Source organism: Scyliorhinus canicula, chromosome 15 (assembly GCF_902713615.1).
Source record: "Scyliorhinus canicula chromosome 15, sScyCan1.1, whole genome shotgun sequence".
In the NCBI taxonomy this organism is placed as follows: Eukaryota; Metazoa; Chordata; class Chondrichthyes; order Carcharhiniformes; family Scyliorhinidae; genus Scyliorhinus; species Scyliorhinus canicula.
In genome coordinates this window covers 73152864-73166975 of record NC_052160.1, presented here as the reverse complement: position 1 = coordinate 73166975, position 14112 = coordinate 73152864, and the positions used below count along the sequence as shown (strand labels likewise).

At 44.3% G+C, this 14112-nt stretch overlaps 1 protein-coding gene across 6 annotated transcripts in view; it reads left to right on the top strand.

Annotated features, from left to right (window-relative positions):
• rhbdf1a (rhomboid 5 homolog 1a (Drosophila)) overlaps nt 1-14112 on the top strand; it is a 497373-nt gene that overhangs the window by 273874 nt on the left and 209387 nt on the right. Inside the window, exon 4 of one of the 6 annotated variants that reach the window (XM_038819453.1) lies at nt 4024-4114. The exons of the other annotated variants lie outside the window; for them this stretch is intronic. The gene's annotated coding sequence lies outside the window, so the exon portion shown is untranslated. The remainder of the gene's footprint in view (nt 1-4023; nt 4115-14112) is intronic. 6 annotated transcript variants of the gene reach the window in all.

Genomic DNA, 14112 nt, shown 5'->3' with positions numbered 1-14112 from the left:
GAGATCAAGATGTGGAATCGGTCTGGAGAGAAATAAGAAATGACAAAGAGAAGAAGTCTTTGGTAGGAGTGATCTATAGGTCCCCAAACAATAGTTCTATAATGGGGCACAGTATAATCCAGGAAATACTGGGGGCTTGCAAGAAAGGTACAGCAATAATAATGGGTGATTATAATGTGCACATAGACTGGAGGAATCAAATTGGCAAGGGTGGCCTGGAGGCAGAGTTCATTGAGTTTCTGAGAGATTGTTTCTTGGAACCAACCAGGGAGGAGGCTACTCTGAATTTGATATTGTGTAATGAGGAGGGATTAATTAATAACCGATTAGTTAAGGATCCACTAGGGAATAGTGACCATAGTAATAGAATTCAAAATTCAGTTTGGGGGATGAGAAAGTGGAGTCTTATACTTGCGTTCTGGAATTAAACAAAGGAAATTACATAGGCATGAGGCCAGATTTGGCCTGTACAAACTGGGCAGGAAGGCTAAAAGGTAGGACAGCTGATGAGCAGTGGCAATTGTTTAAGGAGATACTCGACTCCTCACAACTAAAATATATCCCAGTGAGGAAGAAAGATGGTAAGACGGGTAAAAAAATCATCCATGGCTAAACAAGGAGGTCAATGACAATATAAAGATAGAAACTAAGGTATATCATATTGCAAAGGCCAGTGGCAGGCTGGAAGATTGGGAACCTTGCAAAGGGATGATCAAAGGGATACGAAAAAAGTAATAAAAGGAGCTAAGGTAAATTACGAAGAAAAGCTTGCACAAAATATCAGAAAGGAGAGCAAAAGCTTCTGTAAGTACATAAAGGGGATGATAGATTGTGGCTAGAAATCCTTCAGCTAAACAATGATCTTCTTTGACCACACCTGGAATGTTGGGAGTGGTTCTGGGCAGCACAACTTAGGAAGGATATATTGGCCTTGGGAGGAATTTCACCGAAAGTTTAACAATGATACCCGTTCCAAGTCTTAAATTATGAGGCAAGATTGTCGAAACTAGGGTTGCCTTCCTTGGAAATTAAAAGGTTAAGGTGTGATTTGTTGGATATTTTGACGATGCCAAGGGGTACAGATATGATCACCAGGAATGATTTCTGCTGGTTGGGGGGGGGAGGGGAGGGGAGAGTCTAGGACCAGGGAGCATCGTTTAAAAATTAGAGATAAATCTTTCCGGACTAAAATTGGAAAACACCTTTTCACACAAACAATGGTAAATGTATCCATAGAATCCCTAAGGTACAGAAGTCTGCACTGACCATCTGAAAGAGCACCCTACTGAGGCCCACTCCCCTCCCCTATTATAATAATCTTTATTAGTGTCACAAGTAGGCTTCCATTAACACTGTAATGAAGTTACTGTGAAAATCCCTTTGTCGCCACACTACGGTACCTGTTCGGGTACACGGAAGGAGAATTAAGAATGCCAAATCACCTAAAGCACGTCTTTTGGGACTTGTGGGAGGAAACCGGAGCACCCGGAACAAACCCACATAGACACTGGGAGAACGTGCAGACTCCACACAGACAGTGACCCAAGCCGGGAATCAAACCCAGTCCCTGGTGATGTGAAGCAACAGTGCCCTGTAACCCCACCTAAGCTACACATCTTTGTTCATGAAGGGGCCATTTTAGCATGGCCAATCCACCTAACCATATCTTGGGATTGTGGGAGGAAAGTGGAGCACCCGGAGGAATCCCACACAGACATGGGGAGAAAGTGCAAACTACACAGAAACAGTCCCCAAAAGCTGGAATTGAACCTGGGTCCTTGGCACCATGAAGCAGCAATGCTACCCATTGTGCCAGCGTGCTGCCCTAGGAAGGTGGCTCTGCAGAAGAGACTTGAAGGACAAATGGCTGCCTCCCAGGGCCGGCTCAAGGTACCGGCAACTCGGGCAGTCGCCCGGGGCGCCATGTGCTAGGGGGCGCCATCAAGGAGTGCGGGTCCCGCGCATGCGCAGTTGGGCCGGTGCCAACCAGCGCATGCGCGGTGGCCGCCCTCCCTCAGGCCGCCCCGCACAAACATGGCGGATGGATCCAGGCTCGCCGGTGGTCACTCCGGGCCCCCTCCGCTTCTTCCCCCCCCCCCTCCGGCCTCCGCCTCCCCCCCTCCGGCCCGGCCGCCCCCCCCCGGCCCCCCCCCCCCCCGGCCCTCCGCCCCTCCGGCCCCCCCCTCTGGCCCTCCGCCCCCCCCCCCTTCCCAGCCCCCCCCCCCCTCCCTCCCCCCGAAGGGCGCCGAAGTTCAGCTTGCCCGGGGTGCCAGCAACCCTAGGGCCGGCGCTGCTGCCTCCTATTACTATACTCCCTTTACAATTTGTTCTTGTTGAATTTGATGCCATACTGGTAAAATGGTTTGTGCTAACTTTTGCTGGTTTCCATTAAATTCTTCAGGAACAATTAATGTAACCTGGTTCCCTTGCTACCACTTGTGCTACAGGATAAACTTGACAATGGGGAACTTCTGCTTTTTGAGCAAGATATGTATGTGAGCAGTTGCTCCAGAGTTGCAGGTGAACTGTGCATGAATAGCTTTTGTGAAAGCAGTAGCAAAGTTAAGGTCACATTCATAACTTTTTACCAATCTGGCTGTGGGCGTTTGCTGATGCTTATCTTTACTGCTGACGGGATGCATAGTTTGGAGGCAATAAGGAGATATCCTCAAAAGGAGAATTTAGTTGCTACTAAAAGTGTTGGCACAGGTTGCTTACATGGGTGTTGCCTCTGACAGTAACAGCACAAAGACTGCATTAATGAAGTAAATGAGGTTTTTTTGTACAGCTGCACCTAGTATTTAATGGCCATTGATTTTGCCATATTGCCATATTTTCAGAAGAAAGTTATCTATTGTGCTGAGGATTTTCTATCCATTCTCATGTTATGGGTATCACTGACGAGGCCAGTATTTGTTGCCCACTCCAAATTGCCCTTGAGAAGGTTGCTAGTGAGTCATTGCCTTGAAGGACTGGACTCCGACAGTACCAGTGGGCAGTGAGTTTCAGATTCTTACCCAGGGACAATGACGTAGTTGCAATATGTGTCCACATCAGGATGGCATGTGATTTGAAATTATGTGCGCATGAATGTGTTGCCTCCATGTGAATTAAAAATGAATGAAAATCGCTTATTGTCACGAGTAGGTTTCAATGAAGTTACTTGAAAAGCCCCTAGTCGCCACATTCCGGCGCCTGTCCGGGGAGGCTGGTACGGGAATCAAACCGTGCTTGGCCTGCCTGGTCTGCTTTAAAAGCCAGCGATGTAGGGCTGAGAACGGCACATTATGGAGATAGTCGTGGGTCAAATGTTCTTTGTTCAGGGCAGCACGGTGGCGCAGTGGGTTAGCCCTGCTGCCTCACGGCGCCAAGGTCCCAGGTTCGATCCCGGCTCTGGGTCACTGTCCGTGTGGAGTTTTCACATTCTCCCCGACATCTGCCTCCTGGCTGCTTTCCTACCCAACAGGCAGTCAGCCTCTCGATCTGTGTGGCGGCAACACTTTAAAAGGTGCCGTACCGGTACATTCAGCAGAACATGTGGAAAAGCTTCACATCTGGAATTCCCAGTGGAAAATTCCTCCTCCTGCTTTCTGCCCAGCTCCATGTAAATAACTGGGCCAATGCCAGTTTTCAGCTTCACAATTGTACTGCTTAACAAGGGGAGCTGAATGCATGTGTATTATTTAATTAGTTGAAAAGAAATGTGTATTTGTTCCCCTATGGCTGGAGCTATAAACTATAAAATGTGTAAGGTACATGTGTTTGGTGTCCACTAGAGAGAATCTATTCTGATAACTTAACCCATTTGATGACAATAAACACTAAATCTATTCTTGCTTCCTTGGGTTGACTTTCAAAACCATATGTTTGCTACGTATGTTAAAGCAAGTGCCCAAATAGTTACACACAATGGGCTTGAAATTACTTCCAAACAGGAGCTTATAATTTATTTGAACTGTATGCAGATACTGCTATATATCCGGACAGCACAATGGAGTCTTAACTTCTCTTGTTTTACTTTAGGACTTCAGTTCCTGTCGTACTTTGTTGTGGAAATCCACAAAACAGAGCAGGAGATTATTTGTCTGTTAAAATAGTCAACTCTGATAGTGAGGTAGGGGCTGTTTTCCGTACACTCTGCTTTCTGTTAAATAACCAATCCTCCATCCATCTTAATCCATCTTAATACCTGTATGCACTATGTTCTCCTATCTTGTGCAGTAACCTTTGATGTGGCATCTTAACAAACACCTTTAGAAATCAAAGTAAGCCAGATCCAACGGTGTTCACTTTTATTGACCTTGCTACTTGCTTCCTCAAAGAATTCTAAGAAATTGGTTAAACATAATTTCCCTCTCTCAAAACCATGTTAAGTCTGCCGGATGCCATATGTTTTTCTAAGTACCCTGCAATGACCTTCTCAAAAATGGATTCTAGCACTTTCCCTATGGCAGATGTTAGGCTAATTGGTCTATAGCTTTCTGCTAATGTCTCTTTCCCTCCCGCCCTTGAATAAATTTTTCCCAGTTTTCTGGGACCCTTCCAGAATCTAAGACATTTTGATAGATTATAACCAATGTCTCTGCAGCCATTTCTCTCAGACCCGAGGATACAGACCATCTGGACCTGGAGACATGTCAGCCTTTGGGTCTAATAGTTATTCCAGCACATTTTACTTAGTCATGGGATTTTGAAAATTCCCTCCTTCCTGTCTATCGCTTGATTTCCAAGTATTTTTGGAAGGTTTTCGAAGTCTTTCACATTAAAGGCAAACACAAAATGCCTAATCACACTTCCGCAATTTCCTGGTTTCCCATTATTAATTACACAGACTCTGGCCTGAATTTTCACAAAGTTGCATGGGCTCAAGGTTTAGCCAAAATGGAAGTGGAGCCCCTATTCTGGAAGTCCGGAACCCTGCGTCCAACATTTTTGTCGGTGGGTGAATGGGTTGTAGTTTGGGCATCCCTGGTTCATGGAGGCAGCTGAACATGAAAAGGTGCAGCTGCCTTCAAATAGATGCCATTTTTGTGAGTTGTCTAAAATATGACTCTTGACTTTAACCATTTGTGGAAAATGTCTAAAGCTGCCAAAATTATTTGGACATGTCAAAGTACCCCTGTCGGAGAGGTGCAGGTTAAAAATGGACATAAATGTGCATAAAAATTGGATAGGCTGTGTGGAATAGTCAAATAAGTGGCTGGTTTAGCTCACTGGGCTAAATCACTGGCTTTTAAAGTAGACCAAGCAGGCCAGCAGCACGGTTCGATTCCCATACCAGCCTCCCCGGACAGGCGCTGGAATGTGGCGACTAGGGGCTTTTCACAGTAACTTCATTGAAGGCTACTCGTGACAATAAGCGATTTTCATTTCATTTCATTTCATCCTCAATCTCAAGCCCTGTAATTTCTTGAAAAACGAAACCGCCTGCTGCGGCTGCTTTCCATGCCATCTGTTGACATAAAACTGAGGGCTACCAGAATAGGATTTGTGCTAATTTCGCAACCTATCATTATCACATTGGGGGCTCTGCAAGTTCAGTTTGATTGACCGCTCCAAGTGGTTATAAAACCTTCGTGGTGCTATAAATGTAAATATTTATTTTCATATGAGATTAAATACTTAGATGAAATGTTATTTTAATTAGGGATTTGAAGGAATTTAAATATGTTGAATTGATTTTTCTGAATGAATGTTTGTGAATTCTGCGTTTGTATTAGGCAGTTGGTATTATTTCATTTCAGCGTGACTCCTGAGGCCTGCCCATCATTGAAACTGAGAGAATTGACATGAAGGCCGTAAGGACCATGGGAATAAGTGGAGTCTGGTGATGTCATGAGTTAGCACTAAGTTTGCATAGGAGCTATAAAGGACAATGGACATGAGTGGGGTTGTTGTGAGTTGACCTAACCTTTGGAAACTAAGGGGCAATTTAGCATGTTGACTCCACCTAACTTGCAAGTCTTTTAAACGATGGGAGGAAACTGGAGCAACTGGAGGAAACTCACGCAGACATGGGGAGAATGTGCACACTCCACACAGTCACCTGAGGTGCGAATCGAACCCAGGTCCCTGGCATTGTAAGACAGCAGTGCTGCCACAGTGCCAGATATTGGAGCATACATTTGGCCCTCATTCACTAGAGGACCAAATGCCCTTTTCCTATTAAATACTTGTGGAAACTCATGACCTGTTTTTATATTTCCAGCAAATTTTTTCTCATACTCAATTATTTCCATATTTAATACTTTTTTCTTGTCTTAATTTGTCACATCAAATCCTGTCCATCACTATCAGTAGTGGCACATCCGTAACCAGCTAGAAAGGCATCCAGATTCTATTAGTTGCACGCTTCCTAGAAATAATAATGAGTTGAGGGTAAGTTGTGCAATCTACACTTGTACACGGTATCTAATATTACGATTCTGTGCTCTTTTGCATCCTTCTACCTATATCCCCGCCACTGGCTGCCTTGCCTTTAGCCACTTAGGCCCCACTTTCTGGAATTTCCTCCACATCTCTATTTTGCTCTCGTCCTTTAAGACCCTTTTTTAAAATATACCTATTTTACCAAGTTTTGGTCATCCCTCTGAATAGCTCTTCCGTGGGCTTGGGAGTCCATTTTAGATTTTCTGTCAGAAGAATAGTTCAATAGGTTATTTGAGGTAACAGTTCTATATATAAATGCAAGATGTTGTAAATCAACTCTACCCATTTGATCCATTTGTTTTCTTTGGATTGCTTTGAATGTTATCCATTTTGTTCAAGGTGCATTTGAACTATTGTCACTTAAACATTTATAGAAGTATGAATACGACACGTTCCTCAAGAGCCATGTTTTACAGCAAGTTAATCAGCATGAGTCAACATGATTTTGTGAAAGGGAAATTGTGTTTAATCAATTTATTAGAGCTCTTTGAAGGTGTAACATGTACTTTGGATGAAGGGGAAACTATAGACATAGGGCAGAATTCTCCTAACCAGCCCCCGCTGGATTCAATGGTGGGCAGGGGGGCAGATACATTGAATCTGGCGGGAGCAAAAAGTCGGAAACCCGCCAACATAAAAGCCATTGCAAACCTCGCGTTGGCGGATCGTTCTTCCCGCTGGCAGTTGCCGCAAATGTTATTTGCATTAATTTGCATCTCATCAATGCTCATTAAAACAGGTGCCCTCTGGCATCCTGTCAGGCCTTTCAATCTTGCATCATGCCAATGGGAAATCAGGGCGAATTTGCTAATGAGTGGTGTGAACAAGACAGTTAGCCCGTCAAAGACTTTGGGGGTGAGTGCAAAATAGTGTTGTGCTGCTCCTGATGCCCTGTTCACCAGGGCAGATAGGTTCCTGCTCTCCATCTCCATGACAAACTGGTCTTCTTGGACAGCACCATGCTTCTGGACCCATGGACCCTCCTGTGTCACCGGATCAGTACTGTGCCCGGGGTTGGGGAGTGCAGGAGTCTCCTTGTCCCTGGTATCACAGCATCTCATTCTATCTTGGAATTGAGTAGACTGTTTAAAGCATAACCATTTAAAAAAATATGCCATTCCTAACACCTCCCTGAGAACGAAACAAAGAAAATTACAGCACAGGAACAGGCCCTTCGGCCCTCCCAGCCTGCGCCGATCTAGATCCTTTATCTAAACCTGTCGCCTATTTTCCAAGGATCTACTTTCCTCTGTTCCCCGCCCGTTCATATATCTGTCTAGATGCATCTTAAACGATGCTATCGTGCCCGCCTCTACCACCTCCGCTGGCAAAGTGTTCCAGGCACCCACCACCCACTGCGTAAAAAAGCTTCCCATGCACATCTCCCTTAAACTTTCCCCGTCTCACCTTGAAATCGTGACCTCTTGTAATTGACACCCCCACTCTTGGAAAAAGCTTGTTGCTATCCACCCTGCCCATACCTCTCATAATTTTGTAGACCTCAATCAGGTCCCCCCTCAACCTCCGTCTTTCCAACGAAAACAATCCTAATATACTCAACCTTTCTTCATAACTAGCACCCTCCATACCAGGCAACATCCTGGTGAACCTCCTCTGCACCCTCTCTAAAGCATCCACATCCTTCTGGTAATGTGGCGACCAGAACTGCACGCAGAATCCCAAATGTGGCCTAACCAAAGTCATATACAACTGTAACATGACCTGCCGACTCTTGTACTCAATACCCCGTCCAATGAAGGCCAGCATGCTGTATGCCTTCTTCACCACTCTATTGACCTAATTACAATGGACCTGAACTCCCAGATCTCTCTGTACATCGATTTTCCCCAGGAATCATTGACCGTATAGTCCGCTCTTGAATTAGATCTTCAAAAGCCAGCTATTTAGCCCTGTGCAAAACCATTGAGTGAGAGTTGGAGACCAACAGTCTATCCACTACCAACATCGATGTTTGAGGCTTTTTTTTACAGGTGTGAATATCTTGCACCAGGTTTCGAGTAAAACCACCTGGGCTCCCTTTTGCAACTTTTAACAGCTAAGCAGTTGTCGGGCATAATTCAGAACAGGTCACCCACTGCCTTCAAAATTCCATTTTACCTTAAATTAAAGGCCCAGTCCCAAACATAATTTTATAAAACACTGATGAACAACTTAGACTAGTGAGTGGGCTGCATGAGTGGCCCTCTTTCATCTCAGTGGGCCGCAAGATTGAAATCTGGTATGTTTGCTAACTATGGCCCTTGAACCCTTGAATAAGATTGAATAGATTGAATACACATCGAATATTTCATAAGTTATAGAAAATGGTTAATCATTCATATATTACTAAAAGTGCCATCAAATGGCAACAACAAAATAAATATTTACACTTGATCCGACGCAAAGGACGCACATGGCTCTCACAGTCAGTGTTGTGAGAAATCAGCATGTGCCTCACATCGCGTGCCCTTGCTTTACATGCGAATCACTTCAGTCATACAGGTACGAAAAAGGTTACGTGGATGGAAACTAGCGGATGTGGTAACTCCACACTTGGTGACAGTGAACAAAATGTCTTGTGAGCTGCATATGGCCCCCCAGGCCGCAGGTTTCTCAACACCGTTACAAAACCTTGCCTTTGCAGCATTATTTAAACCACTAATGAATAGGTCAAACTAAATGCATTTCGGGTCATTACTGTTGTATAATTTGCCTTCAATATTTTCAGCCAAGAATCTATTCCTATTCCTCCTGTTCTTATTTCAGGTTTTCTGAAATAATCAAACTTATGAAGGTTATAATCCATCTTTTGTGTAAATGAGATTAGTTCCTATTTACATAAAAGTCTCTCAGTAAACGAGTTGCAGAATACAACTTCTCTGAGTAAACCATTCATGAAATTGCCTCTGACTACAAATCCCTTGTTTCTGACTTAAATGGAAAAGCGGCTTGCTTTTTAAAAAAAAAAGGAGCAATAAATCATTTTCTTCTGTTGAACTCGAGGAAAACTACAGGAAATGGTTGTAAGAGAATCCCTAGAGAATTGTTTAGCTTCTCTATAGCTGGAAGCCACATGGCAACAGCTGTTTGGCTTCAAAAAAGATTTCTGTTAGTTATTTATGGCAAAAAGTTAATGGAAAAATAACGGAGTTGAAGAACTGTTTGGAGTAGAGAAGAGAATAACGTACCAAATGATTCGATGGGGTGAAGTGGGTCAGCAGTGTCTGTTTTTCATGTGCTACATGACCCCCTAAGTCCCCAAAATGACGGGCAAGAAATTTGCTGACACTGCAGATTGACAGGCATTGCCTCCATGTCGGGTGAAGTGAAACAAAGAGGCAACCTATACCCACGAATGAAGCAGACATTGGATCGTTTGCATCTGCAAATCGAGGCTTAATGCCACTTCAGGTTTCCGTTGGAATGTTGGTTTTCCTCGAGGGAATCCAGTGAAAACCAACCCAAAGGAGAAGTTATTTAGCATAATCAGGATCCCAAATGCCGTATGGCCCAAGATTCGGGCCTCCGTGACCCCCGTCTCCCGGCTCCCAGCCATTAGATGGTCTGATACCACAATGTCTCACCACCTCTACAGACCCTGCCCCTCTCCTCTCTGAGCATAACTCCAATAATTACCTCTTCAGTCTAATGAGGCCTGAGGCCAGGTTTTCCAGTCTTCTCAAGCACACCATTTGTGCACTGGTTAATTATGCTGTATGGGAATGGGTGCTCCCAAATGTTTTCCTTCAACATTGTTTCCATTTAGCAGCAAAATGAGGGAACTGCTGATTGTACAACAGAAGTTTGTAGAACCAAACTGTTGGTTGCTTACAAAATTAATACGAGCTACAAAATAGAAAACTTGTTTTTGGAAACCGGCCATCAAAAAAGCTTCCACAAGGGACATAATTTTCATTAGTGCGGAATATTGCATGCTTAATCCATTATCTTGTGATTTTGAGGCGAAGCTAATACTCCCCTCTGTGTTACCTGTTTCTTACCTCTGACCGTTACCCAGGCAGCATGGTAGCATAGTGGTTAGCACAGTTGCTTCACAGCTCCAGGGTCCCAGGTTCGATTCCAGGCTTGGGTCACTGTCTGTGCGGAGTCTGCTCGCTCTCCCCGTGACGCCGTGGGTTATCTCCGGGTGCTCCGGTTTCATCCCACAGACCAAAAATGTGCGTGTTAGATGGATTGGCCATGCTAAATTGCCCTTAGTGTCCAAAAAGATTAAGTGGGGGTTACTAGGTTACGGGATAGGGTAGATACGTGGGCTTGAGTTGGGTAATCTTTGCAAGGGCTGGTGCAGACTTGATGGGCTGAATAGCCTCCTGAATAGCACTGTAAATTCAATGTTTCATGAAACTATCAGTGATTGCTGAAAAACCCATCTGGTTCACTAATGTCCTCCATGGCAGGAAATTTGCTGTCCTTACCTCGTCTGGCCTACATAGAACATAGAACATTACAACGCAGTACGGGCCGACCTGTGAAACCATCTGAAGCCTATCTGACCTACTATTCCATTTTCATCCATATGTCTATCCAGAGACCACTTAAATGCCCTTAAAGTTGGCATAGAAATGAAAATCACTTATTGTCACAAGTAGGTTTCAAATGAAGTTACTGTGAAAAACCCCTAGTCGCCACATGTGACTCCAAACTCTCAGCAAAATGGTTGACTCTTAACAGCCCTGTAAAATGGCTGAGTGAGGCACTCAGTTCAAGGGTAGTTAATGATGGACAACAAATGCTGACCCAGCCAGCCACACCCACGTTCTATGAAAAACTAAAGAAAAAAAGTCACTGAAGCATTTCCAGTAAGGCCAACAAAATTAATCAAAAAAAATATATTCATTATTGGATTGTCATCAACACTGGCGAGGTTCGTATTGCTTATCCCAGATTGCCCTCAAGGATGGTTGCAGAACCCACGAAAGCAGCACACATTGACCAGGCAGATAGGAAACCAGGATTATGGGCGCGATGCAACGAAAAGATTTCTAAGTTCATTTGTGGCGGGTTTTTCAGGGAGTTTTCCTGCCGGCTCTGCTCTCCCACCACCATACAATGACACTTCTTGGGGCCTGGGGAGTTTTTCACTGGTTTAGCCACACTTTTGTATTTTTTTTAACAATGTGTAGCTGAACTGCAAGATCAGGCTGCCATTTTGAAAGGGTGCCCCGATCTCCAAGGGAAACGTCACCCCCCACACATATGGGCACTACCCCACATTTCCCCCCCCCCCAAATGAAGACACCCCACTAAGGGGTCTGTGCCCCCCCCCCCCCTCTTCAGGCCCCACCTTACAGTAACCCCCTCTCCCCTCCCAGAGGACCTTACTTACCTGTCTAAAATACCCCCACCCTTCAAACCCCTGTCCACCCATCTTTCATGGGCAAGGTTCCCCTCGGGCCCTTTCCCTGGGCAGTGCCATCCGGAAACCCTTGCACTGGCACCCAGGCAGTGCCCGAGCAAGCTTGGCAGTGTCACCCAGGCACCTTGGCAGTGCCAAGGTTCCAACTGGGCAGTGCCAAGGTGCCCACATTTCAGGGGTGATCCTGGAGGCATCCCTGACCACCCAGGGGCATCCAATGGCCTGGTAGACCGCCCCCTCATTACTGGGGGCGCTCCTATTCAGCGGATGTCACCTGGAATCTAATTTTCCTGATACCGTGCCCTCCTTGAGGGTTATAACAGTGGTGGTGAAATGTCTCCTTTAATTGCTGTTGTCTGCCTGTGCAGGTCGTCCATAAGTGCTGTCGTACAGAGTAATGGTGAGCAATTTGGAAGAAAATAGAGGCATTTCCTGATATCCAAAGCAAAAAATATATTTCAGTTCTGCAGTGAAGAGAAGATACTGGGACTGATATTCGTACAAGTGCCTATTGAACAGGTGGTGGATTGACTGTTGAGAGGATCAATCACTTCTTCAAGTTCATACCCCATTTGAACAAGACTTGTTGGACAGCTCTCCAGTGGAGGGAGGCGGGAGTTGAGCAGGAAAATCTGTGGAATAGAGCTAGAGGTCAAAATTTGAGGTTAGGGAGAGAGCAGGTTGTGGAGTCATTGAGTGAGCGGGAGTGTCTCCCAGCAGTTCCTTTCAGGACAACAAGTTAGGTGAATTGCATCCAGAGAATGTAGACTGCACATTCTTCAAAATAGAATTGGACTCATATGACCTGGGTTAGACCCCAATTTTAATCGAGCTTTTGCTTGTTTTGGAAGTGTGAATTTGTCAATTTAAGGCCCATTATTAAGTGGGGGAAAAAACCCATCAGAACAACTTGGAAGTGTATAGTTCCCTGTTGATTTCTCCATGGCAACACCTCAGCCAATCAGAGACCAGATTGGTGCCAACCAACCGGCTCCCCTTTCTCCTGTAGTGTAAATGGTGATTTGTTTGGAAATTGGTATTCTTGTGTTTGTCCTGATGAGTTTTGGATGAAAAGCTTCAGTAACATGTCTCTCTTTTCAGCAATATTCAAGTTCTCGACTACCAAGCGACTGTTTAAAGATTTACTCTTCAGTTTCTTTGAGCACTGGTTTATTAGATTTATTAGTTACAAAAATATTAGTTGAAAGATGGGCTGTTCAACTTGGAGTCAAGAATCATCAAATTGGGTAACAAAGCATGTGCTTGTTTCCATGGTGTGGGTAGGCGATGCAGTGTGAGCATGGATATGTTGGGTAACCAATGAAGGGAGTGTGGGGGAAGGGGACTCCATGGTGTGGAGTTTGCCGGTCATGTGATAAAATCTCCGGGGAATATAGCCAACCAGTTTTGGCAACCCTGATTAATAGGTGGAAGAATTTTGAAAAACAGTTTAGTTTGCCAGCCACTCAGTTTGTCAATGATTGATTGAACCCCATCTCTGTCTGTTTATCTGTCCAAGTCTGTGCTTGCCTCTGTGAGGCTTTAACAATTATATGATATAAATAAGCAGATTTAAAAGGTATCTGAAAGCAAATTATAGCAAGCAATATTTTTTGTTTAATAAATTTAGAGTACCCAATTAATTGTTTCCAATTAAGGGGCAATTTAGCATGGCCAATCCACCTACCCTGCACATCTTTGGGTTGTGGGGGCGAAACGCACGCAAACACAGGGCAAATGTGCAAACTCCACACGGACAGTGACCCAGAGCCGGGATCGAACCTGGGACCTCGACGCTGTGAGGCTGCAGGGTATAGCAAGCAATATTAATTGATGGCAGAGACAGGTAAAATTAATTCCTAATAGAGATCACAGAAGATACATTGCAGTCACCAATTGTTGGTAGTTATTTTTGCATGGGGTAGAGATTTCTCTCTGTAATCCTTGCTAAATTCAGTATTAATAGAAATTGTAGGTAATTCCATGTTAGTTCTATTGAACTTGCAGACAAAATGGTCAACAAAACCTTGTATCAGAACACAGTCTAAGATTGCAGTAGACTATGAAATTGTGCTTGAATGTGTTTTTTTGGTTTTAAAGGAAGTTTGCAAAATGTGAGTCAAGGTTATTCCTGCACTGGGAAAAAGTTATATTTAGTTTTAATAAACCACATGGCAGATGAGGAAGTAAGTTTTGCTTATTTTTCCTGTTTGCAATGTTGGCATGGTTTAGCTTTTTTTTGAAGTAATCATATTTTTCAATGGTGCACAATACTTTGTGAATGAAAGGTGATGTAAATAAGTCGG